Genomic DNA, 26932 nt, shown 5'->3' on the forward strand with positions numbered 1-26932 from the left:
CTAAAAACAAGGGCATATAAGGTAGCCAAATCTAGTGGGAGGATAGAAGTTTGGGAAGTCTTTAAAAGATGGCAAAAAATAACTAAAAGATTGATTAAGAAAGGGAAGATAGATTATGAAATTAAATTAGCAAAAAATATAAAAATGGATAGCAAAAGTTTCTATAGTTATATAAAAAGAAAAAGGGTGGCTAAAGTAAATGTTGGTCCCTTAGAGGATGAGACTGGGAAATTAATGGTGGGAAACATGGAGATGAGAAAAACGCTGAACAAATATTTTGTATCAGTCTTTACGGTAGAGGACACTAAGAATATCCCAACACTGGACAAACAGGGGGCTCTAGGGGGAGAGGAGCTAAATACGATTAAAATCACTAAGGAAGTGGTACTTGGTAAAATAATGGGACTTAAGCCGGATAAATCCCCTGGACCTGATGGCTTACATCCTAGGGTCTTGAGGGAAGTGGCGGTAGGGATTGTGGATGCATTGGTAATAATTTTCCAAAACTCCCTGAACTCAGCAAAGGTCCTGGCAGATTGGAAAACTGCTAATGTAACACCCTTATTTAAAAAGGGTAGTAGGCAGAAGGCTGGAAACTACAGGCCTGTTAGCCTAACATCTGTGGTTGGTAAAATGTTAGAGTCCATTATTAAGGAGACAGTAACGGTGTTAGATCTGTGTGTTAATGGAGACACGGAATGCAGGAGTTGATTTAACAAGTGTTTACTGAACAAAGTCTGGAGGTGAACTAACAACACAAGACGCTACACAGGCTTATATACCCGAGTGGTCACTACTGGTACTACAGTATACAGGGGCTTCAAAAACATAGTTCCTCTTAAAGGTACATACACTACAATTCCTCCCCTTTTAGACAAATAGTACATAACATTTTAAGCAATCATTAAATAACATTTTTACAAGAACAATAATATACACATTTGCTGAAGTTAATCAATTACAAATTCAGTCTCTCTGGAGGCTTCATGACTCGGTATGGATAACGCCTCGGTGGTGCAGTAGGTTCTTTTGGCTAGGTCGATTCGGCTTCAGTGCTAGTGTCGGGTTTGTCTGGTTCCAGTATCACCGGATCGGAGGTAGATACTATGGGTATCTCTGCTTCATCACTAGCCATATAGAGTTGTGGTGTAGGTTGTCCTTTTTTGGATGACTCTATGATCTGGTCAGCATGGCACCTTATTATGCTTTCTCCAATGTCCACGGTATACATCAGCCATCCTAGTCGTGTGCAATAGTTCCAGGCTGCCATTTCTCGGTACGGTAGTCCCGGGCCAAAACTGGTTGACCTACCTGGAAGGTTCATTCATTCTTGCTTTGAAATTGCCGGTTCTCTACGTCCCTTCTGATGTTTGGCTTGACCAAATCCAGCTGGCATCTTAGTCTTCTATTGAAAAACATCATGGCAGGGGTTTGGTTTGTAACCACATGTGTTGCATTCCTGTACACAAACAAGAAGTTGTCTACCTTGTGTTGTAGGTTTATGTCTTCATTACCCATGGCCTTTATGGCCTTCTTGAAGGTCTGGACAAAGCTTTCAGCCAATCCATTGGTGGCGGGATGGTATGGGGCGGATGTGTAGTGCTTAACCCCATTGTTTTTTAAGAACTTCCTGAATTCTTCGGGTACAAATTGCGATCCATTATCAGAACAGATCTGTTCAGGCAGCCCATTCCTGGCGAATATGGTCCTTAGTACTGTGATGGTTTTTTCCGTGGTGGTGGAGGACATCTTTATTACCTCCGGCCACTTGAAGTGTGCATCCACCGCGATTAAGAACATTGAGTCCATAAATGGACCAGCAAAGTCGATGTGTACCCTTTGCCATGGAGATGAGGGCCACTCCCATGGATGTAGAGGGGTTTGTGGTGGGGCGTTTTGGACCTTCTGGCATCCAAGACAGCTCTTGGTCATTTCTTCGATGTCTCCTTCGATACCTGACCACCACACAAACGCTCTGCCTAAGTTCTTCATTTTCACTCCATCCAGATGCCCCTCGTGAAGCTCTTTTAGCACTCTATCCTTGAATTTGGGTGGAATCACCACTCTAGATCCACACATCAAGGTTCCTCGGCACACTGACAGCTGTTCTCTTCTTTGCGAGAATGCTGGCAACAATGGTTCGCCATATGCTGGCCATCCCTTCACCATTAAATCGTAGACTCATGAGAGAGCTGGGTCATTTCGCGTTTCCTTTTCAATGGTAGAATTTGTCACCGGTAGACATTCCACTATGGTCGAGTGGAATATCTCCACTGGGTCCACTGTAGGCACCTCTTCCACCATTGGCAACGGTAGGCGCGATAACCCATCAGCATTCCCATGCTGTTTTGTTCCTTTGTACTCTATGTCATATTGGTGTGCCCGTAGGAAAAGGGATCACCTCTGTAGCCTTTGCGCTGTCATAATGGGAACGCCCTTTTTAGGGTTGAATATGGAGACGAGGGGTTGATGGTCAGTCAACAAGGTAAACTTTTGTCTGTGTAGATAATGGTTGAACTTCTTCACCCCCCACACCAGGCTGAGTGCCTCCCTGTCGATCTGGGCATAGTTACGCTCAGCTGAGTTCAATGAGCGTGACGCAAAAGCTATCGGCTGCTCCGAGCCATCAGGGAATCTATGCGATAATACCGCTCCCCCGCCGTAAGGGGATGCATCGCATGCCAGTCTGATTGGCAGTGATGGGTTGTAATGAGCCAACACTTCCCTGGACGTGATCAAGCCTTTGCATTTATGGAAGGCACGTTTACAGTCTTCGCTCCATTTCCAAACTACTCCCGTTTGTAGCAGTGCTTTAAGCGGGTGCAGAACCGTCGACAAGTTTGGTAAAAATTTATGATAGTAATTTACTAATCCCAGGAACGACCTTAATTGTGAGGCATTTTCAGACGCTGGGGCCTTTACGACCACTTCAATTTTTTCAGCTGACTTAGGCAACCCTTCTTCGTTAATGACATGGCCACAATATGATATTTGTTTCTGGAAAAATTCGCATTTGGGGCGATTTGCTCGTAGGCCCCGTTCTCTCAGCCTCGTGAGCACCTGCTCCAAGTTGGCAAGGTGCTCGTTGTCGTTTTCTCCTGTTACAAGGATGTCGTCTAGGTAGCATTGAGTCCCCGGAATCCCTTGCAGGACTTGCTCCATAGCTCTTTGCCAGATAGCCGGAGCTGATGCCACTCCGAAAACCAGTCGATTGTACTGGTACAGGCCTTTGTGTGTGTTTATCGTGAGATACTTTTTAGAGGCCTCCTCAACCTCCATCTGTAGATATGCCTGTGCTAAGTCAATTTTGGTGAAACGTTTCCCTCCGGATAGTGAGGCGAAAATATCTTCTATCCTCGGAAGAGGATACTGTACCATGTGAAGAACCGGGTTTACAGTCACCTGGAAGTCCCCATAGATGCGAACTTTTCTCTGATCTTCAGATTTATCATTATTCAACATTTTCTTCATGACCGGGATGATGGGTGTTGCCCACTCGCTCCAATCTACCTTGGATAACACGCCTGCTTTTTCCAAATTCTCCAGCTCTGCCTCGACGGCTGGACGAATTGCGTATGGCACCGGCCTTGCCTTAAAAAACTTCGGAATTGCCGCATCTTCCACTTTTATTGAGGCGGTGGCGCCTTTCAGGGTTCCTAGTTCCTGTTGAAACACTTCTTTGGTGTTAGCCAAGATTTATTTTAATCGTCCAGGTATGACGTCATCATCGTTTTTTTTCTTACTGGTCACCGTCAGTGCCTGAATGGAGTGCCAGTCTAAACGTATCTTTCTGATCCATTCACGTCCCAACAACGGTGGACCACCATCTTGCAGAACGTATAAATACAACTTCTGTATTTCCTTGCCGTTGTATACAACAGGCACCCTTATTTTCCCTCTGGGGTATACTTTCTGCCCCGTATATGTCATCAAGACAATGGATGTGTCTTTCAAAGGTATATGTGGAAATAGCCGCTCATAATCCCATCGACTCATGATGGTCAGAGCTGATCCTGTATCTAGCTCCATTTTGGCTGGGGACCCCGCTATCGTGAGGGTAACACCAATGGTCTGGTAATCTTCTTTGGCAATTACATTATGTAATTTGAGACAGCTTAGTCTCTTGTTTCTGGAGTCGCTATCGCTCTTCTGGTCTTCGGAGCTACTGTCCGTCATCATTTGTACCTTTCTGTACTTTTCCTTATTGACCTTTTTACTGTCAGCGGATTTCTTTCCAGATCTGCATACACGTGCAATGTGTCCCATCTTTCCGCATTGCCTGCATGCTTTGTCCTTGAACCAGCAGTCCTTCTGGTCATGGGTGGATCTGCCGCAGCGATAACATCTCTCAAAACCGCGTGTCATTTCATGGGTGCCGAAGTCCTGTGGTTTTGCTGTATCTCTGCAGCTCCTCTTGCTGTTGCTTCGTATGATACAGCCACACTGAAAGCCTTGTCCAGTGTCAAATCTTTCTTAGAAAGTAATCTTTTCTGTGTTCCTTCGCTTAGGAGACCGCAGATGAATTTGTCTCGTAGAGAATCTGCCAGTCCTGCCCCGAATTGGCAGTGCTTTGACAGCTTTCATAATTCGGTGAGGTAATCAGTGTTACTTTCATTCTTGTGCTGATTCCTCCTGAAGAATTTGAATCGTTCCGCTATCAGCAGTGGTGTTGGGTTTAAGTGCTCCTGTAAGGTATCAACAATCTCCTTAAAATTCTTGTCCATCGGTTTGGCTGGAGTGATCAAGTTTCGTAACAGCCCGTATGTCCTTGCGCCCATCAGATTTAGAAGTACCGATGCCTTTTTATCATCCGCTTCTTCATTCGCCTTGCAATATACCTCCACTCCTTCCACATATGTGGTCCAATCTTCTATATCACTATCGAAAGCATTAATATTGCCAGTCTTCGGCATCTTGAAAATGTAAAATGGCGCTTCCCGCACTTTTCTTTCTTCCCCGCCGAGTTAAGATGGTGCCTCCTGCACTTTCCCGCCGCTGCCGCTGCTGCCAACGCTGTTGCTGGCGATTAATTTGTTTTTGTTTTGTTTAATGGCGATGCACTATGGTCTTTGCACCTCCCCAATCGCTGCTGCCAACGCTGTTCTCCGCGGTTCCCGTTGTGACCTGCAGCTTTTTGCGGTATTTCTATTTTTTTTATATATCACTTCAATAGTTTGTCCGTTACTTGGAGAACCGTTCCCATCGTGGAGCCGACCATCTGGGACCTTCCCCTCCCTCTGCTCGGTCCAAGCACCGACCTGCTTTGCAGCACCGGCCGCGCCCTGAGTGCTCCAACCTCTCTCTCTCTTTGCTTCTGCTTCCCAACTCGCTGCCCGGCCCCGTTGCAGAGCCACCCGATCGAGCTCTAGCCTGCCGCAGCCCACGAAGGATCAGTGCACTACCTGCCACCAGCCCATTTAGCTGGGGAAACCACAGACTGCAGACCAAGCCTGGCCCTCGTTTTCGAGTTTCTTCGAGTTATTTTTTTTTCTAGCTTCTGGCTTCGACCTTCGTCTGAGGAATCGATCCCCTTGAGGTGCTGCCGAATTGCAGATAAGTTCGTTTCTAACTCATCACCACTGTTAGATCCGTGTGTTAATGGAGACATGGAATGCAGGAGTTGATTCAACAAGTATTTACTGAACAAAGTCTGGAGGTGAACTAACAACACAAGACGCTACACAGGCTTATATAGCCGAGTGGTCAGTACTGGTAATACAGTATACAGGGGTTTCAAAAATATAGTTCCTCTTAAAGGTACATACACTACAAACGGGACATTTGTATAAACATAAATTAATAGGACAAACTCAGCATGGTTTCATGAAGGGAACGTCATGTTTGACAAATGTGCTTGAGTTCTTTGAGGAAGTAACATATAGGGTGGATAAAGGAGAACCAGTGGACGTAGTGTATTTAGACTTCGAAAAGGCATTTGACAAGGTGCCACACAAAAGATTATTGCTCAAGATAAAAAATCACGGGATTTGGGGTAATATTCTAGTGTGGGTGGAGAATTTGCTCTCTAACAGAAAGCAGAGAGTTGGGATAAATGGTTCATTCTCAGACTGGCAATCAGTAACTAGTGGTGTTCCGCAGGGGTCAGTGCTGGGTCCCCAACTCTTTACAATCTATATTAACGATTTGGAGGAGGGGACCGAGTGTAACATATCAAAGTTTGCAGATGATACAAAGATGGGAGGGAAAGTAGTGAGTGAGGAGGACATAAAAAACCTGCAAAGTGACATAGACAGGCTAAGTAAGTGGGCAGAGATTTGGCAGATGGAATGCAATACTGGAAAGTGTGAGGTTATGCACTTTGGCAGGAAAAATCATCGAGCAAGTTATTATCTTAATGGCAAGAAACTGGAAAGTACTGTAGTACAAAGGGATCTGGGGGTCCTGGTGCACGAAACTCAAAAGGTTAGTATGCAGGTGCAGCAAGTGACCAAGAAGGCCAATGGAATGTTGGCTTTTATTGCTATGGGGATAGAATATAAAAACAGGGAGGTATTGCTGCAGTTATACAAGGTATTGGTGAGACCGCACCTGGAATACTGCATACAGTTTTGGTGTCCATACTTAAGAAAAGACATACTTGCTCTCGAGTCAGTACAAAGAAGGTTCACTCGGTTAATCCCAGTGGTCATATGAGGAGAGGTTGAGTAGATTGGGACTCTACTCATTGGAGTTCAGAAGAATGAGAGGCGATCTTATTGAAACATATAAGATTGTGAAGGGGCTTGATCGGGTGGATGCGGTGAGGATGTTCCCAATGATGGGTGAAACTAGAAATAGGGGGCCTAATCATAAAATAAGGGGCTGCTCTTTCAAAACTGAGATGAGGAGAAACTTCTTCACTCAGAGGGTGGTAGGTTTGTGGAATTTGCTGCCCCAGAAAGCTGTGGAAGCTACATCATTAAATAAATTTAAAACAGAAATAGATAGTTTCCTAGAAGTAAAGGGAATTAAGGGTTACGGGGAGTGGGCAGGAAATTGGACATGAGTCTAGGTTCGGAATGGTCATGGCCCTGTGGATAGTGGAGCGGGCCCAGGGGCCATGTAGCCTGTTTCTGCTCCTACTTCTTGTGTTCTAATTCTGTGTTAGATTTCAGGAGATGGTTTTATTCCTGTTCCTGGCTGGGGGTGGAGATCGCCTTTACAGAAGGTAAGTACTGTAGAAAATACAGGGACAGAGTGATCTCCTGGAAGCATTTCGATCGCCTAGATGGGTCGGAGAGGAATTTCCCAGATTTTTTCTCCCAAATTGGCCATTGGGTTTTTTAGCTGGTTTTTCGCCTCTCCCGGGAGATCACATGGGTTCGGGTGGGATGGAGAGTGATAGAAGATTTGAGGTTAGGATCAGATCAGCCATGATCTTATTGAATGGTGGAGCAGGCTCGAGGGGCCGATTGGCCTACTCCTGCTCCTATTTCTTATGTTCTTATGTTCTTATGTTGGTGAGAGGTCAGATTTGTGCCAAACTAGGCCGTTTGACAGTTCAAGATTTCCACTCGGCTTTGTGTGAAGACATGCTTCCTGACCTCACCCCTGAATGGACTGTTTAAAATGTAAATATTATGCCCTCTTGTTCTGGACTCCCGCTAGAGGAAAGAGTTTCTCTGTCATTTTGACAGACTTGATTTGAGGCTTTTGACGAGGTAACAGAGGGTGGATGAGGGCTGTTCAGGTGATGCTGTGTATATGGACTTTAAAAAGGCATTTGATGAAGTACCACGTAATAGGCTTGTTGGCAAAATTGAAGCCCGTGGGATAAAAGAAGCAGCAGCAGCAGGGATACAAAATTGTCTAAGGGATACAAAACAGAGTTGTGGTGGATTTTTTTTTTGGACTGGAGGGGGAGGTATTCAGTGGTGTTCCCCGGGGATCAGTACCAGGATAACTGCAGTTTTTGATACATATTCATTACCTGGATTTGGATAAAGGGCACAATTTTGAAATTTGCAGCTGACTCAACTTGGAAGTGTTTTAACAGTGAGGAAGTTAGTAATAGACTTCAAGAGGATGTAGACAGGCTGGTGGATTGGACGGCCACATGGCAGATGAATTACAACACAGAAAATGTGAGGTTATACAGTTTGGGACGAAGAATGAGAAGAGGCAATGCAAGCGAAATGGTACAATTTTAAAAGGGGTGCATGAACACAGACCTGGGGGGATGTTTGTGCACAAATCTTTGGTGGCAAGACAGGTTAACAAAGCAATTGTAGTTAATAAAGCCAATGGGGTCCTGGGATTTATAAATAGAGGCATAGAGTACAAAAGCCAGGAATCGATGGAAAACCTGTATAAAACACGAGTTTGGCCTCAGCTGGAGTATTGTGTTCAATTCTGTGGACCACACTAGGAAGGACGTGAAGGCTTTGGAGAAGAGACTTGCTTGAATGGTTTCAGGGATGAGGGATTACAGTTACTTGGAGAGACTGGAGAAGCTAGCATTGTTCTCCTTAGAGCAGAGAAGGTTAAGAGGAGATTTAATCGAGGTGTTCTAAAATGAAGAATTGTTTAGATAGAGTAAATGGAACAACTTGTATTGATATAGCACCTTTAACGTAGTGTAACGTCCCAAGGCGCTTCACAGGAGCCGTTTAAGAACATATTGGGGCAGATGACCAAAAGCTTGGTCAAAGAGTTCGGTTTTCAGGAGCGTTTTAAACAGGCCATGAAAATGTAAACACAGCACTGGGGTTCATTTCTAGAGAGATCGAATTGCAAAGCAGTGAAGTTATGTTCAACATGTAGATTCTGCCAGAACCTTGGTTAGATCACACTTGGTACACTCTGTACAGTTCTAGTCTCCATATTATGAAAAGGATAGAGAGACACTGGAGAAGGTGAAACAAAGATTGACGAGAATTATACCAGAACTGAGAGGTTCTAAGTATCCAGAATGACTGACCGTGCTGGGGCTCTTTTCTCTAGAAAAGCGAAGTCCGAGGGGTTATTTATTAGAGATCTGTATAATTATGAAGGGGTTTTATAGGGTAGATGATGAAGATGATGCCACTTGTGGGGAATCCAAAACTGGGGGTCAAAAACATAAGATAGTCACTAATAAATCCAATAAGGAGCTCAGGAGAAACCTCTTCACCCAGAGAGTGGTTAGAATGTCGAGCTTGCTGGCACATGGCGTAGTTGAGGTGAATAGCAGTGCCTTTAAAGAGAAGCTAGACAAGTACGAGGTAGAAAGATATAGACGGATATGATGGTAGGATGAGATGAAGTAAGGTGTGTGGAACATAAACACCGGCATGGGCCTGTTGGGCTGAGTGGCCTGTTTCTGTGCTGTAAATACTATAATTCTACGGTGAATTCTGAATAGACACGGTACAGCTTTCGAAACAATCTTCAGCAAGGGGCTGAGGGGCAAAATTCTGACAATTCACCCCATCCCATCTGAAGGTCTTGTGTTAAATGAATGTGGGGAGTTCAAACACAGTCCTTGGTGAGAGGTCAGATTTTTACCACACTAGGCTGTAAATCTGCAGACTGGCTGTTACGTGCTGAACAAGGGCCTTCAAAATCCTCTTTATAACCTCTCTCTCCATCACTGATCTCAATCCACCTACAACCTTAACCCATTCTCTGCTGCTCAGTCTGTTTGTGTCTCTACAAGCGTGTGTTTCTGTGTCCCACTATGCATGTGTTTTTATGTGTGTGTGTATATGTGGGTATGTCTCTGTAGGTGTTTCTGCATGTGTCTCTTGTGCTGATGTGTATGTCTATAAACAGAACCCTACCTCATGAAAATATATCAATTTTAGGCTTGAATGTTTCAATTGAGCTCCAGCATGAACAGCTTTTTGGGAGAGAGTTCCAGATTTCTACGACCCTTTGTGTGAAGAAGTGCTTCCTGATATCACACCTGAACAGCCTAGCTTTAACTTTAAGCTTTTGCCCCTTGTTCTGGACACTCCCACCAGATGAAATAGTATCTCTCAATCATCATAAAACCTCAATGATCGCATCCTTAATTTTCTACATTCAAGTTTATAAATTCAGGAACAGAAATGGTATGGAGCGAGGAGGGGAACAGAGTAACAGTGGTAATGTCTAGGTAATGAAGAGGGAGCTCAGTATTTTAACTGCCTTTGAGGGCTCAATGCTGACACTCTATAAAGTGGAGGTAGGAACAGGAGTAGGCTATTCAGCCCCTCGAGCCTGTTCCCCCATTCAGTGAGATCATGGCTGATCTATCATAACTCCATCCACCTGCCTTGGCTCTGTGCCCTTTCTCGACCCTTGCCTGGCAAAAATCTATTGATCTCGGAATTAAATTATTAATTACGCGAGCATCTACTGCTTCTTGTGGGAGAGTTCCATACTTCTACCACCCTTTGCATGAAGAAGTGTTTCCAAACTTCTTTCCTGAATGGCCTGGCTTTGATTTTGAGATTATGTCCCCTTGACCTAGACTCCTCAACCAGTGGAAATAGTTTCTCTCTCTCTACCTTGACAATTCATTTTAACATCCTAAAATCCTCAATCAAATTAAATCACCCCTTAACCTTCTATGATCCATGGACTACAAGCCCAGGTTATGTAATCTCTCCTCACACAATCCTGGAACTCCCTCCATAAGAGCACTGTGGGTGTACCTTCACCACATGGACTGCAGCAGTTCAAGAAGGTGGCTCACCAATATCTTCTCAAGGACAATTAGGGATGGGCAATAAATGCTGACCTTGCCAGCGATGCCCACATCCCAGGAACAAATAATAATTTAAGCTTTGGTACCCTGGTAACATTCTGGTCTATCTGTGCTGCACTCTCTCCAAGGCCAGTATATCCTTCCTGAGGTGCGGTGCCCAGAACTGAATGCAATTCTCCAGATGGGGTCTTTCCAGAGCTCTCTGCAGCTGAGGTACCAACATTCAATTGGCCTCTTTAATTATTTTAGTACCTGTTCACTAGCTTTTACTGATTTAAGTACTTTGATCCCTAAATCTCGCCAGTAAGAGGTGTGGGGTGTGTGTATTTTCTATTTAAATTGCTGCATTCGGTTTCATTTGATTCTGGTATTTAACAGCAACAAACAACTCCTGCAAACACTCGGCAACTGAATCTCTATTTGGATTCGTTCACCAGTCCCGGTGACTGCTCCAACTCACCCTACGTATCTGTGTGTCCCACTATCCTTCCCCTGTGGGTTTGGATGTTGCAGACCGAAACAGTGAAAGATCCAGTGATGGATTCCCACCAGCCCAAGCTCTCCACGTTCTCACTGAATGAAACCTTCCTTCACGGGAAGCAGACTCTGTTTGATTGTTTAGGTCCCGTAACCCCTGACCCTGTATTACTGCTGTCATAATAATGGGCTGTACTCGAAATTAAAACTTACTGCATTGATCACAGCTTCACATCCGTGTCTTGTTTCTCTTTAGGATCAGTGTGCTGGAGGACAAGGTGTCCGGGAATGAAATGAGACTGGGAGAAGATTTGGGAATCGCAGGAAATGGGAAGAGGAAACTGGCACAGGGAATCTCTCCATGTCTAATAACACATTCAGAATGGTACTGAGATAAGACGGGTGTCCCAGAGCGTCAGCACTCTGACCGTTTGGGGTTTAAGCTGTTTAACTTGAAACGGTGCCTTCAGGCAGATTGGAAATGGACATCTATTGTATCAGACCGACAGATCGTTTGATGGGACAGTGTAGAGGGAGATTTACACTCAATCTCACCCGTCCATCCTCTATCTGGTTTTTTCTCTTTCGCTATCTGCCTCATTTAATTTCTCTCTCTCTTTGCCTCAACTTACTCTGCCTCACTCTCATCTCTATTTCTTTCTCAATGGCTCTATCTCTCTTCGCCACGTTTTCCCTCTCTCATTCACCTTTGCTCTGTCTCTCTTCTCTCTCTCTCTATCTCTCTCATTTCCTTCTGCCTCGTTGTGTCTCACGCTTTCTGCCTTTCTCTTCTCTGCCTCGGTCCCTTCTGCCTCACTCTCAGTCCCCCTCTCTCTGCATGTATCAACCCTCTGTCTTCTCTCCTCCTCCTTCTCTCACTCGCCATCTCAGCCACTATCTCATCTTTCCCTCCTCTTTCTATTTCTGCCTCATTCTCTCTCTCTGCGCTCTCACTCCCTCTTCTCCTTTAAGTCTCTGTGTTAATCACTTATTTTACAGTTCGTTTCCTCTCTGCCCAATTCTCTGTCTCCCCCTTTTTGTCGCGCTTTCTTTTCTCACACTATCACACTCTTTCTCCCCTCTGTGTTTCCCCTCTCTCTGCCCCTGTCTCTCTCCCAGTTTCTTGCTTTCACTTTCTTTCTCTCTCTCTCTCTCTCTCTGTCAAGATTCCTGATGTAACAGGCCTGCCCCAACACAACACAAGCCCAACCCGTACTTTGAATACATTGCATGAGCTGATCACAGCTTCGACACACCTAGTTTTAAAATGAGCTGTCTGGGATGTACAGACCCCACCTGGGGATTGGAGCCCTGCAAGATTTCGCTGTTAATCTCGAGGGAAGCTTGCTTCCACATCTCATCCAGCCCCAATCCTGAACTCATTTTATTACATTTCATCGTCCAGTTACATATCCGCCTCCCTTTGTATACATGCCTCCGATGTGCTCCTCTCTGTAAATCTAATGGGTCTTGTTTCTTATTTTTGACAGCCTGTTAATTGAATTTAATCTGTTTGGTCATTTTGTAAATTTTTGAAGAATTGGCAAGCGATTCCTGCTGATCTGCTGAGTGTACTTCCATATAGGACACATGTCTCGGTGGAGCAGGTATCCCAGTTACGTTAAAATAACACTAAAAAGTTATTCTAGACACCGTGTAGCAGTGGAAGGAAACTGGAGGGAAAATATGTCCGCAAATCTATAAACATCGAAGATAGGAGCAGAAGTAGGCCATTCAGCCCCTGGAGCCTGCTCCGCCATTTAATGAGATCGTGGCTGATCATCCAAATTCATTACTCTGTCCCTGCATTCTCCCCATATCCCTTGATCCCTTTAGCCTTAAGAAATATATCTAACTCCTTCTTGAATATATTTAATGAATTGGCCTCAACTGCCTTGTGTGGTAGAGAATTCCACAGGTTCACTGCTCTCTGGGTGAAGAAATTCCTCCTCACCTCAGTCCTAAATGGCTTACCCCTTATCCTTAGGCTGTCACCCCAGGTTCTGGACTCCACCGCCATCGGAACATCCTTCCTGCATCTAGTCTGTCTAGTCCTGTTAGAATTTTATAATTTTCAATGAGATCCCCTCTCATTCTTCTAAACTCTAGCGTATATCAGCCTAATCGACCCAATCTCTCTCCATACGGCATTCCTGTCATCCCAGGTATCAGTCTGGATAATCTTCACTGCACTCCCTCCATGGCAAGAAGATCCTTCCTCAGATAAGGCGACCAAAACTGCACACAATACTCAAGGTGTGGTCTCACCAAGGCCCTGTACAACTGCAGCAAGAGATCCTTGCTCCTGTACTCGAATCCTCTCGCTATGAAGACCAACATACCATTTGACTTCTTAACCGCCTGCTGCACCTGCATGCTTACCTTCAGCGACTGGTGCACAAGGACACCCAGGTCTCGTTGCACTTCCCCTTCTCCCAGTCTATTGCCGTTCAGATAATCTGTCTTCCTCTTTTTGCCACCAAAGTGGATAACCTTGCATTTATCCACATTATACTGCATCTGCCCAATCACCCAACCTATCCAGATCATTCTGGAGTTTCTCAGCATCCTCCTCACAGCGCACACGCCCACCCAGCTTTGTGTCATCTGCAAACTTGGAGATATTACATCAAGTTCCCTCTTCTAGATCATTAATATATATTGTGAATAGCTGGTGTCCTAGCACCAATCCCTGCGGTACCCCACTAGTCACTGCCTGACACTCGGAAAAAGTCCCGCTTATTCCAACTCTTTGCTTCCTGTCTGCCAACCAGTTCTCTATCCAAGTCAATACCTTCCCCCCATCCCATATGCTTTAACTTTGCACGCTAATCTCTTATGCGGGACGTTATTGAAAACCTTCTGAAAGGCCAAATACACCAGATCCACTGGTTCTCCCTTATCTATTCTACCAGTTACATCCTCAAAAAATTCCAGTAGATTTCAAACATGATTTACCTTTTGTAAATCCATGTTGACTTTTTCCGATCCTGTCACTGTTTTCCAAGTGCACTGCTATTACATCTTTTATAATGGACTCTAGCATTTTTCCCACTACCGATGTCAGGCTATAATGCCACGTTTTCTCTCTACCACCTTTTTTAAATAGTGGGGTTACATTAACTACCCTCCAATCCATGGGAACTGTTCCAGAGTCTATAGAATTTGGGAAGATGACCAACAATTCATCTACTATTTCTTGGGCCACTTCCTTAAGTACCCTAGGATGTAGATTATCAGGCCCTGGGGAATTATCGGCCTTCAATCTTGTCTATTTCCCTAACACCATTTCCCCACAAATACTGATTTCATTCAGTTCCTCCCTCTCATTAGACCCTATGTTCCCTGACATCTCTGGGATAAAATGAGTAAAACACATTTTATAATCATGGGAGATTTTAACTGCACCAAATAATCTGGCAAGAGGAGGTAGGAAAAGGGGAAAAGGTTTAAGATAATGACTGCAAAAAGCAAAAGTAATAGATTGGAAACATCTGATTTTGAGATGATGTAAATGGAACTAGTGAAGATAAACTGGAAGAGAATATTGACAAACAAAGAGAATAGCAGTGGGAAATATTTAAAAAGGTAATCAATAGAGTTCAGGAGAATTATATTCCACTAAAAAAGAACAATCTAGCCAATAACGAAGCTCCAGGAATGAATAAAGGGATGAGGGCAAAATTGAAACTAAAGAAAAAGGTGTACAGCGACGGTTGTATCCTGAAAAGCGGACCCAGTGTTGTGCCAGGCCGACACTTAACCCTTTCCCCCTCAGAGCGGACTAAGTGATATACAAAGTCGACGCTTAGCTTTGGTACAGATGACAGACTTCGAGGGAAGGATGGTTCAAAACGATCTTTATTCACAGGCCTGGGGAGAACCTTCTGAGACCCCTCTCAGATCCGACTCCACCGATTCCCTAGCAAGAATCACAATTATACAAAAATCAAACACCCCTGCCTAGGGGCGAGGATAAAGCTTATCAGCATCTGCAGAGTTATAGCTAAATGGCAATTATAAACCATGACATTTCATTTTCTGCCGGCCACAAATCCCACATTTTCTGTTATCAGTTGGTCCCGTCACCACCTGGCTGTGGGGCCTCATCTTAATTGCTCTACAACCATCCATTTGCCCGTAGCCAGGTGGTTTTGCTTGTTACATGTTTTCTTAAGATAACAGTCCTCGTTCAGGCATGCAAAGCACAGACTTTGGCCTCATCTCGGGTTACCTCTGCAAAGCGAGCACACTCTGATAAGTCCCACCATACTTTGAAGAATGGAACCCTGTTGTGATTTACAATAAAGAAATACTTAGGTGCGTTATCTCGCATATGTGTTGTCTCGCCTGGCCAAACAGACATCCTCCTTAATCTTCCCATGAGTTGTTCTGCAGTTTAATCTCTCAGCATTTGAAGTCACTTAATTATGTTTTAAAACTTAGCTGGGTAAATGCAATATACAGTCCTCTATATCGTTTAACTCAGGGTAGGGATTAACCCATTATCTCCACCTCGTACATTAGTGTTGCATTATACATATTCTAACATTAAAACTAAATTACAGGCAACTTTGAGTTACCCGGAGGTGAACCGTCCCGCAAGCTGGAGCCACCGGCAAAAATTAGGAGCCGTTTATTATTCTTTTCGTTTCTTTTCTTTGCTTTTTTTTTCCCAGTCAAGCACTGCAAGTTCTGTAGCTATAGCAACAGCTTCAGCTACAGACGCTTGCAGCTGCAATAGACTGTTTAGAAGCTGTTGCTAAGCAACAGTGTTTGTTGTCAGATGCAGAGACGAAAATCTCCCTATCTTTCAACATTAACTCTGGAGTGTCCGGCAGTTTTGAGGGAGCGGCAGTAGCTTGGTCCCGTCGGAGCCGGATAGCACAAAGTTTCCTGTATACATATTCTAACATACAAACTAAGATATAATAGTAATTTGGCTACTTCATTCCCCCCTTATGGCCCATTGGTCATTTCGACCCAATACGGCCAATATGCTGCAGTTTAAGATTGTTTGCTACGTCATCCTAGTGCTACCAAGACAGGGTGTCTAGTACTCATACTTCCGCAATCCTAAACGCAGTCTTCATAATGATTCTCCTCACGCCCTACCTCTTGCTTGTTGGTGGTTATCAACAGTGTTTCTTTACTTCTTACTTCATTATTCGTTTGGTTATGGCCTGTGCTAGGTTGTGGTTCTCTTGCCATCGGCAATATCCACAAAGTAAGAACAAAAGGATCATTAATACGGCGCCCTGCACAAATACCAGCACGTGTGACATGATCCTGATCCAGGGGTGTATATCGACATTTAGCCCCCAATTCCAGATCTTATTGTACCAAGGAGTTTCCACTAATGTTGTACCAATGTATTTTTGTTGTTTCTTTAAGTCTTCCTCTTTTTTATGATAATACTTTAAAATTTCCTTCGTTTCCTGCCGTAATTTCTTCCAAACCTCCTCTTCCTCTAACTTAGGAATTGCCTTGGGCTCTTGTATGACATAAGCTTCAAACTCTTTATTAAGCACCATATTATCAAGTGACCATGTTTTTGTTCCCTGTGGTCTTGGTGGGTGTATATATTGATGTCCTATCTGTGTAGATATCTTTGGATCAAAACAAAAGTTTGGTTGGGGAATGGGACAAATCATATCTTGATATTCATATTTCTGTTCAGTTGTGGTGACACAAAATGTCCCATTGTTCCTTGGTGCTACCCTTGTCCGGTGTATCCCCCTTGGGTGTACCTCAAGGGTGCAATTGGTGTTTTTTGTAAATCCGCACTCAGATGTGTCTCCCTCGGTGGTGGTGGTGGGGGGGGGGGTGCATGCCCATGTCCTTCCCTTGTGGTGGCACCCGTCCATTACCACCCCCCTTAAGGTTCCATTCTTCTGTTTATTATCTTCATCCCCTTCCAAAAGTGCCTTGGTAGGGACATCATGATATTTAACCCAGCTTTCCCTTTGTATCTCTCCTATGTTAATCACGTCGTATAGGGGCTGTCCCTCTTCCGGGAGTTGTGGGATGGCCATTACAAAGCCAATCACCTTAGTCCATGGGGTCAGACAATTGCCTGCCCGGTATATTTGTCCCATTTTACGGCCCTTGCATAGGCTTTTATTTGTGTCAGTCCAAGGTTCCAGATCCTCATTAGTAATCCAGTCAGGGATCTGTCCATTATAAATTTGCCTCATGTTATGCTGAGCACTTTACAATAGCCATGAGCCATACATGGCACATACTAGTTCCTTATGGGTTTGGCGAGAAGCATTGTCAAGTCGATCAATAATTGTATTGATTGTTTCTGCATGGGGGGCTACTACCTCTTCCACCCCCAACAATTGCATTATTGTTTGTTTTCCTCCCAGTGCCAATTGCTGGCTATTTCCAGTGGCTTGTTTTAGTAACTTTTTTATTTTTGCTTGTGGTTCCTCTACTCATTTGTTTACTCCTTCTATGTCCAAACTATTAACTATTGCTAACCCGGCCACATGCCCTGCTCCAGCCATTTCCAATACTCCCCATTTGTTACGTCTTTGTAAGACAGATTTTCCCTGTGGACCCTCTAATTGTTTTATCCACAGGAAGTTCCATATTTGTTTTGTATGATTGTTACACATCGCGGGCATCTCTAGAGTACTCATATTAATGGCAACCTTAATAATTCTATGGGTTACACTAAAGTACACCTCATCTTGTGTTTTCCTTATTACTAATCCCCCTCGACAACAGCAATACTTATATTCATCCCTAGAATCAAGGCGAGGATGCTCCACCTCATTCTGGATGTCCAGTGTTCCTGTAATTACAAAAAGGGGGCTGGTCATCACCAGCCAATTAGAATTATTCTATTCTTATCCGTTCTATCAGTTCAAATTGCTGTACATCTTGTTCATTTCTTGGTCTGTGGCTCTGTCTCCAGATATACTTGAAGATGCAAACCACGACGTATAATATTAACATCCCGCACAGCCCTTGCATTAATATATGTAGAAACTCCCCTTCCCATTCTTTATACCTTCTAGCATACTCCTCACTCTCCTCAAAAGGTACCATCTCTGGCTTACTCATTGTTTTTGTCATATATTTTTAACTGAGTCCAGTGCTTCCACCTTCCTTTACCTGTTCCGGACACATCTATACAAGTGCATGTATCACTGTTCATTAATACTTCATAAGGACCTGACCATCTGGGTGCCAGCCCTGGTTTGGCTGGTATTATTTTTGCCAACACCTTGCTACCTACAGCTGGGACCTTCTCCTGGTCGTCCCGTGTATCCTGTTCTAGATCCTGTATAATCTTTTGGTCTTTGGCCTCATGTCTGAGAGCGTGTAATTGCATACACAATTGTTTAATAAATCTCCTAATTCTATCCTTCAGGGGCCCTACATCCTCACCCCTGGTAGCGACTCCTTCCGGCAGTGTCATTGCTCATCCGGTCATTAGTTCGAAAGGTGTCAGCCCCGTTGTTCTATTCGGAGTTGCGCTAAGTCTCATCAGTGTACTCGGGAGTAACTCTGCCCATCCCTTCCCCGTGTCTTCTGTTGCTTTAGCTAAGGATAATTTCAAAGTCCGGTTCATCCTTTTCACCATCCCTGAACTCTGAGGGTGGTATGGTATGTGGAACCTTTGTCTGATACCTAATAATGCAAATGTTTCCTTTATAACCTTCCCTGTAAAATGTGTTCCCTGGTCTGAATCAATCTGCAGTGGGAGCCCCCATCGTGGTACAACCTCCTCTGCCATTATTCGTGCTACAGTTGTTGCCGTGCAATCTCTAGTACCGAATGCTTTACCCCATCTAGTAAATTGATCTATTATTACCAAACCGTACATTTTCCCCTTTGATTTCGGTAGAGGTCCAGTAAAGTCTATCTGCAACTTCTCCCATGGGCCTCTTGGTCTCGGCTGATGTCCCCACTTTACATTGAGAGGTTTCCCTATGTTGTACTGTGCACATATGGGGCAGTGTCTACAGTATCTGTCCACAGATTGTTTCATTCCGGGCCACCACCAGCATCGCTGGAGGCTGTTTAACATATTGGATATACCTGTGTGTTATCTACCATGGTACATTTTCATTAATTCCTGTTGTATACAGACTGGTGCACATATCTGCTGCTCTTTCCTCCATATTCCCCCGCTCTTTGCCCTGCTCCCCCTTGTTCCTGTAATGATCAATAACATGTCATTCTATAGTGGACACTAGGTGGAGCCGTAGAGCTGTGTAGAGCTGTATATAGCTGGATGTATATTAAGACTACATTACCCATGAGGCACTAGGCTACCCACAAGGCAGCAGTCAAGATGGATCCCTCTACAGATAATGTACCAAGTCCACCTGTGCTCAATAAAAGTTTCTAGCAAAAGCTAGCTTTGTTCATAATAAGAATGTCTATTTGTTAATGAACATAAGATGGTTCCAGGATGGTGAAGATCTGCTGAAAATTGTGAAAAGCGACATGGAGAATTTGAAGCCACCAGAGCGTTTGAAACTCACAGGAAATATCGACTACAATTGGCAGAGTCTTAAACAACAATTCGAACTCTACATTGCAGCCATCGGATTCGGTATGAAGCCAGATGCAAGGAAGATAGCGTTGCTGCTTACGGTTGCAGGCCCACAAGCGATAGAGGTATTTAATACATTTGTATTTAATCCAGAGGAGAACAGAGAAAAATTAGAAGATGTGCTAAAAAAATTTGATGTACATTGCTCTCCCAAAAAGAATGAGACCTATGAAAGATACATCTTCTGTTCTCGGACACAGCAGCAAAATGAGACTTTTGATAGCTTTATAATTGATCTGAAACTGAAAGCACAGACATGTAATTTCTCTGAGCTCAATGCATCCATGATTCGTGCCCAGATTGTGTTTGGTATTCATGATAAAAAAGTCAGGGAACGTCTGTTGAGAGAAACCGAACTAAATTTGGAAAATGCGGTGAAAATATGCCAAGCCAGCGTGCTAGCTCGAAAGCACGTGAAGACTTTCAGTGACATCAATAATGATGCGATTGTAATGAGTGATAATGCTGCTGTCGGTGCCGTGTCCTACAAGGGGAAGAAACGCGGGCAGAACAGAAATGAAAAGCAATCGGAGGATGACATTTTTAATTGTAAACGCTGTGGTTACAAACACCAGTTAAGACAATGCCCAGCGTTTGGAAAAATGTACACAAAGTGTAATGGAAGGAATCACTTTTCAAACAATGCTTTTCAAAAGTACAAACTAAGAAAGGGCAACGAGTTAATGTAATTGAGGACACTGATTTAAGTGAGACATTTTTTGTAGGAATGGTGTCATGTGACAATATCAAAAAGGATACAGAAAATGTGCAGCCTCAGAAATGGACAATGCTAAACATAAAGTTAATGCAGTAAAAGAGGACAAATGGATGATCCCACTGCAGGTAAATGGAGCATTAGTTACCTTGAAACTAGACACTGAGGCAAAAGCAAACTTAATCAGTCTGAGTGACTGTGGTAAACCACTGTTTGTATTCCTGTTTGTATTCCACTGTGTACATGCCTGGACATGCCTCGGCTGACTCCTCCCACAGGTCCTAGTATAAAGGTGACTGCTCCCCAGCCCTTTGTATCCTGGACCGGTCGACCACTCGAGGCAGACCTCCATTCTTTTGTTAATAAAAGCCTTTAGTTACTCTTCTAACTCTCAGTCTTTTGTGAGTAATTGATAGCGCATCAATTTTTTTAACAAAATTTTTATAATGGAGAAGATCCTCACACCAGCATGCCTGGACTTAGATCATCGGGAGGCGGACTCATCCACCAAGTTTACTCACTGGCTTAAGTGTTTCGAAAAATTCCTGACCGCCTCCGAAGCAATCAAATCGGAAGAGGACAAACTGGCTGTCCTGACCTCCAAAGTGAACCACCGAGTGTACTCGGTCATCCAAGACACGACCTCGTATGCGGATGCTATCAAGCTCCTCAAGGACCAGTATACGCGCCCAGTGAACGAAGTGTACGCCAGGCACCTTCTGGGGAGTCGTAAACAACAACCTGGGGAATCGACCATGGAATACCTTCAGGCACTGTCTGTGCTTGGCCGGGCCTGTGGGTGTAAGGATGTAAAGGCCGCCGTGTACACAGAGGAACTTATACGGGACGCTTTTGTAGCGGGCCACAGATCCAATTACACCCGACAGCGACTGTTGGAGCAGAGTAACCTCGACCTCAACAAGGCCTCTGAACTCGCACTATCGTTGGATGCAGCCTACCAGGGCATGGATGCCTACTCCTCTGCACCGTGGACGCCGCGGGGAATGACAGCCTGGGACACGGTAGGACCGCCTCATAGCGCCGTGCCACCCCAGCCACACCCCAACAACGGCCCAACTACCGCAGCAGTGTCCCAAGGCCAGACAGCAATGCCCCAAGGCCAAAAATGCTACTTCTGTGGCCAGGCAAAACACCCCAGAGCGCGCTGCCTGGCGAAAAACGCGATCTGCTCGGGCTGCGGGAAGAAGGGACACTACGCTAGCATGTGCAGGTCCAAAGCCACCCCAAACCCCAGCAGCGCCGCATGTGGGCCATGCGGGCCGCCATCTTGGACATCCCCGGCCATGTGCGAATCACCGGTACAGCAGCCATTTTGGACGCCTCCAGCCGCATGGGGATCATGGACGCCACCATCTTGGACGACAGCCGGGACGCAGCAGGCCCCCGACACCACCTCATCTGATACCCGCAGTGACACACCGACCCATACGCTGGCATCCGTTACACTGGACCAAGCGAGACCGCACCAACTGGCCAGTTCCACAATGGACATTAAGGTAAATGGTCATGATACAATCTGCCTTTTTGACTCTGGGACCACGGAGAGCTTCATCCACCCCGACACGGTGCGGCGTTGCTCTCTCCCAGTCCTGCCTGCGCAACAGCGGATTTCTATGGCCTCCGAGTCCCAGTCGGCGGACATCGGCAGCTACTGCGTGGTGACACTCGTAGTAGACGGGACCGTGTACGATCATTTTAAACTTCTGCTCCTGCCTGACCTCTGCGCTGCCATCCTGCTGGGGTTAGATTTTCAGTGCCACCTTAAAAGTGTTACGATGGCGTACGGTGGACCCCTACCCCCACTCACAGTCCGCAGCCAGCAGCTTCCAAATTGCCCGCCACGCACCAGGTGCAACCTCTCCACACTCAGAGTCACCCCCCCACCACTGTTTGCTAACCTCACCCCCGATTGTAAGCCCATCACCACAAAGAGCAGGCGATACAGTGCCGGGGACAGGGTTTGCATTAAAACCGAAGTGGAGCGGCTCCTGAAAGAAGGGATTATTGAGGGCAGCACCAGCCCCTGGCGAGCCCAGGTTGTGGTCGTTAAGACCGGCGAGAAGCAGCGCCTGGTCATCGACTACAGCCAGATGATAAATCGCTACACCCTGCTGGATGCCTACCCACTCCCCCGTATAGCTGATATGGTCAACCAGATCGCACAGTACCGCGTCTTCTCGATCATTGACCTGAAATCAGCGTACCACCAGCTCCCCATCCGCCCTGAGGACCGCCAGTACACTGCCTTTGAGGCAAACGGCCGCCTCTATCACTTCCTTAGGGTTCCCTTTGGCGTCACCAACGGGGTCTCCGTCTTCCAAAGGGAGATGGACCGGATGGTAGATCAAAATGCGTTGCAGGCCACTTTCCCATATCTGGACAATGTGACCATCTGCGGCCGTGACTTGCAGGACCATGACGCAAACCTCGAAAAATTCCTCCGCACCGCCCAACTCCTAAACCTGACATATAACAAGGAGAAGTGCATATTCCGCACAAACCGCCTTGCCATCCTTGGCTGTGTTGTGGAACACGGAGTCATCGGCCCTGACCCCGACCGGATGCGTCCCCTTATGGAACTCCCACTGCCCCACTGCCTCAAGGCCCTGAAGAGGTGCCTAGGGTTTTTCTCCTAATACGCCCAGTGGGTCCCCTACTATGCGGACAAGGCCCGTCCGCTGATCAAGTTCACCTCTTTTCCCTTGACGGCAGAGGCCCGCTTAGCCTTCCACCGTATCAAGGAGGAGATTGCCAAAGCCACCATGCACGCAGTGGACGAATCCATCCCCTTCCAGGTGGAAAGCGACGCGTCCGACTTTGCCCTGGCCGCTACCCTCAATCAGGCGGGGAGACCCGTGGCCTTCTTTTCACGAACCCTCCAAGGCCCGGAGACCAGACACTCCGCTGTTGAGAAGGAGGCCCAGGCGATTGTGGAGGCTGTGCGTCATTGGAGGCACTACCTGGCCGGAAAACGATTTACCCTGCTCACTGACCAGCGTTCAGTTGCTTTTATGTTTAACAACAAGCAGAGGGGCAAAATCAAAAATGACAAGATCTTGAGGTGGAGAATCGAACTTTCCACCTACAACTACGAGATCTTGCACCGGCCCGGGAAGCTAAATGAACCCCCGGATGCGCTATCGCGTGGCACCTGCGCCAGTGCGCAGATCTATAGACTGCGGGCCCTCCACAATGACCTCTGCCACACGGGGGTCACCAGGTTCTTCCACCTCATCAAGGCCCGCAACCTCCCTTACTCTATTGAGGAGGTCAGGACCATGACCAGGAACTGCCAAGTCTGCACTGAGTGCAAACCGCACGTTTATAGACCAGACAGGGCCCACCTGATAAAAGCCACTCGCCCCTTCGAGCGCATGAGCGTTGAATTTAAAGGGCCTCTCCCCTCCTCCGACCGCAATGTGTACTTCGTCAATATTATTGATGAGTATTCCCGTTTCCCGTTCGCCTTCCCCTGCCCGGACATGACCAGTGCCACGGTCATTAAATGTCTGAACAACCTCTTCACCCTGTTCGGCTTCCCCAGCTATATCCATAGCGACCGGGGCTCATCGTTTATGAGCGACGAACTCCGTCAGTACCTGCTAACTAGGGGTATTGCCACAAGCAGGACCACCAGTTACAACCCCCGGGGGAACGGACAGGTGGAAAGAGAAAATGCGACAGTTTGGAAGGCCGTCCTGCTAGCCTTAAAGTCTAGGGGCCTTCCAACCTCCCGCTGGCAGGATGTGCCCCCCGACGCACTCCACTCTATTCGGACACTGCTCTGCACTGCCACTAACGCCACTGCTCATGAGAAAATGTTTGTCTTCCCAAGGAAGTCCACATCGGGGACATCGCTACCACCATGGCTGACGTCCCCAGGGCCGGTCCTACTGAGAAGACACGTGAGGACCCATGAAACGGACCCACTGGTCGAGAGGGTCGACCTCCTCCACGCCAACCCCCAGTATGCTTACATTGCATACCCGGACGGGCGGGAGGACACAGTCTCCATAAGAGACCTTGCACCCTCGGGGGCCGCAGTAACCCACTACCCACTACCACCCCCCCCACGATCAGATATTCAGCCCCAGCAGACGGCAGGCCTGGGCCCCGCGACCCGCTCGACATCTACGAGGATGACACGCCTGGGCCACAGCCTACGCTGGACTCGACGCCGGAAGCTTCACTACCCCTGCCGTCGCCACGCCAATCACAGCGGCAGACAAGACCTCCGGAGAGACTCCAATACACTAACTTTTAATACACTTCACCCCACCGGACTCAATTTTAAACAAGGGGTGAATGTGGTAAACCACTGTTTGTATTCCTGTTTGTCCTGTTTGTATTCCACTGTGGACATGCCTGGACATGCCTCGGCTCACTCCTCCCACAGGTCCTAGTATAAAGGTGACTGCTCCCCAGCCCTTTGTATCCTGGACCGGTCGACCACTCGAGGCAGACCTCCATTCTTTTGTTAATAAAAGCCTTTAGTGTGTCCTACAAGGGGAAGAAACGCGGGCAGAACAGAAATGAAAAGCAATCGGAGGATGACATTTTTAATTGTAAACGCTGTGGTTACAAACACCAGTTAAGACAATGCCCAGCGTTTGTAAAAATGTACACAAAGTGTAATGGAAGGAATCACTTTTCAAACAATGCTTTTCGAAAGTACAAACTAAGAAAGGGCAACGAGTTAATGTAATTGAGGACACTGATTTAAGTGAGACATTTTTTGTAGGAATGGTGTCATGTGACAATATCAAAATGGATACAGAAAATGTGCAGCCTCAGAAATGGACAATGCTAAACATAAAGTTAATGCAGTAAAAGAGGACAAATGGATGATCCCACTGCAGGTAAATGGAGCATTAGTTACCTTGAAACTAGACACTGAGGCAAAAGCAAACTTAATCAGTCTGAGTGACATTAACAATATGAAAGAAAAGCCCAAAATACAGAAAAAGTCAGTACTACTGAAGGACTATAATGGAGAGAAAATAGATAGCTTAGGTGTATGCAGACTTAAAGTGACAGTCAAAGACAAAGTGCATCATCTCATGCTTTCTGTTGTGGCTGAAAGAGTTGATTCACTACTGGGTGACAAAGCTTGTGAGGACTTAGAACTGATCAGGAGAGTCTACTGTATAAACTGTGCCATAAGCAGACCAGATGACTCGGTGGATTCTGTAGTGAATAATTTCCAGGATGTGTTCAAAGAATTTGGAGTTCTACCATTCACTTACAAGATCCAGCTAAAGCAGGATGCTCAGCCAGTGGTACATGCTCCACAAAGAGTTCCAGCACCCCTGCGTGACCGGCTCAAGAATGAACTGGACAGAATGACCACACTAGGAGTCATCAGGAAAGTCGAAGAGCCAACAGACTGGGTTAACTCCATGGTATGTGTAAAGAAAAAGAACAATGATCTATGAATATGCATGGATCCAAAGGACTTAAATGCAAACATAAAACGTGAACACTACCAGATTTGCAAGCGAGAAGAAATCACCAGTGAAATGTCAGGTGCCAGATACTTTACAATGCTCGATGCCTCACAAGGATTTTGGCAACTAAAACTGGAGGAAGAGAGCACCAAATACTGAATCTTCAACACACCATTTGGCAGGTATTGTTTCCTCAGAATGCCTTTCGGGATAATATCTGCATCTGAAATCTTTCATAGAGCGATGGAACACATAATTGAAGGTCTGGAAGGAGTTCGGGTCTATGTTGATGACATCATCATCTGGGGCTCCAAACTGAAAGAACACAATGAGAGACTGACTAAAGTGCTACAGAGCATACGCTGGAATGGACTGAAGCTCAACAAAGGCAAGTGTCAGTTTGGCATCCAGGAAGTCACTTTCCTAGGAGATAATCTATCTGGTAAAGGAATAGAGCCAGATATGGAGAAAGTAAACGCCATACTCAAAATGCCCTGACCCACTGACAAAAAAGGAGTGCTACGCATCATGGGGATGATAAACTTCATTGGAAAGTTCATTGCTAACTTGTCAGCCAAGACAGCCTGTCTGCGAGACCTGCTACATAAAACAAATTAGTTTGCATGGACAGAAAGACATGAACAAGAGTGGATCAACCTCAAAACAGTGCTGACAACCACACCTGTACTCACCTTCTTTGACACAACAAAAAGAATCAAAGTGTCAACGGATGCATCAAAAGATGGCCTAGGTGCGGTCTTGCTACAATCAGAGGGTGAAGATTGGAAGCCTGTTGCCTATGCCTCCAGCTCTATGACTGAAACTGAGTGTCGATACGCTCAGATCGAAAAGGAATGTCTAGGCTTGGTAGTTAGACTAGAAAAGTTTCATGGCTACATATATGGACTTCCCACCTTCACAGTTGAGACAGACCACAGCCCTCTGGTTGCCATCATAAAAAAAACCTGAATGAGATGTCTCCAAGAATTCAACGACTCATGGTGAAGCTGCAAAGATATGACTTT

This window comes from Somniosus microcephalus, unplaced genomic scaffold (assembly GCF_052327205.1).
Source record: "Somniosus microcephalus isolate GS21.2 unplaced genomic scaffold, FLI_Smic_1.0 unresolved_chr1, whole genome shotgun sequence".
NCBI lineage: Eukaryota > Metazoa > Chordata > Chondrichthyes > Squaliformes > Somniosidae > Somniosus > Somniosus microcephalus.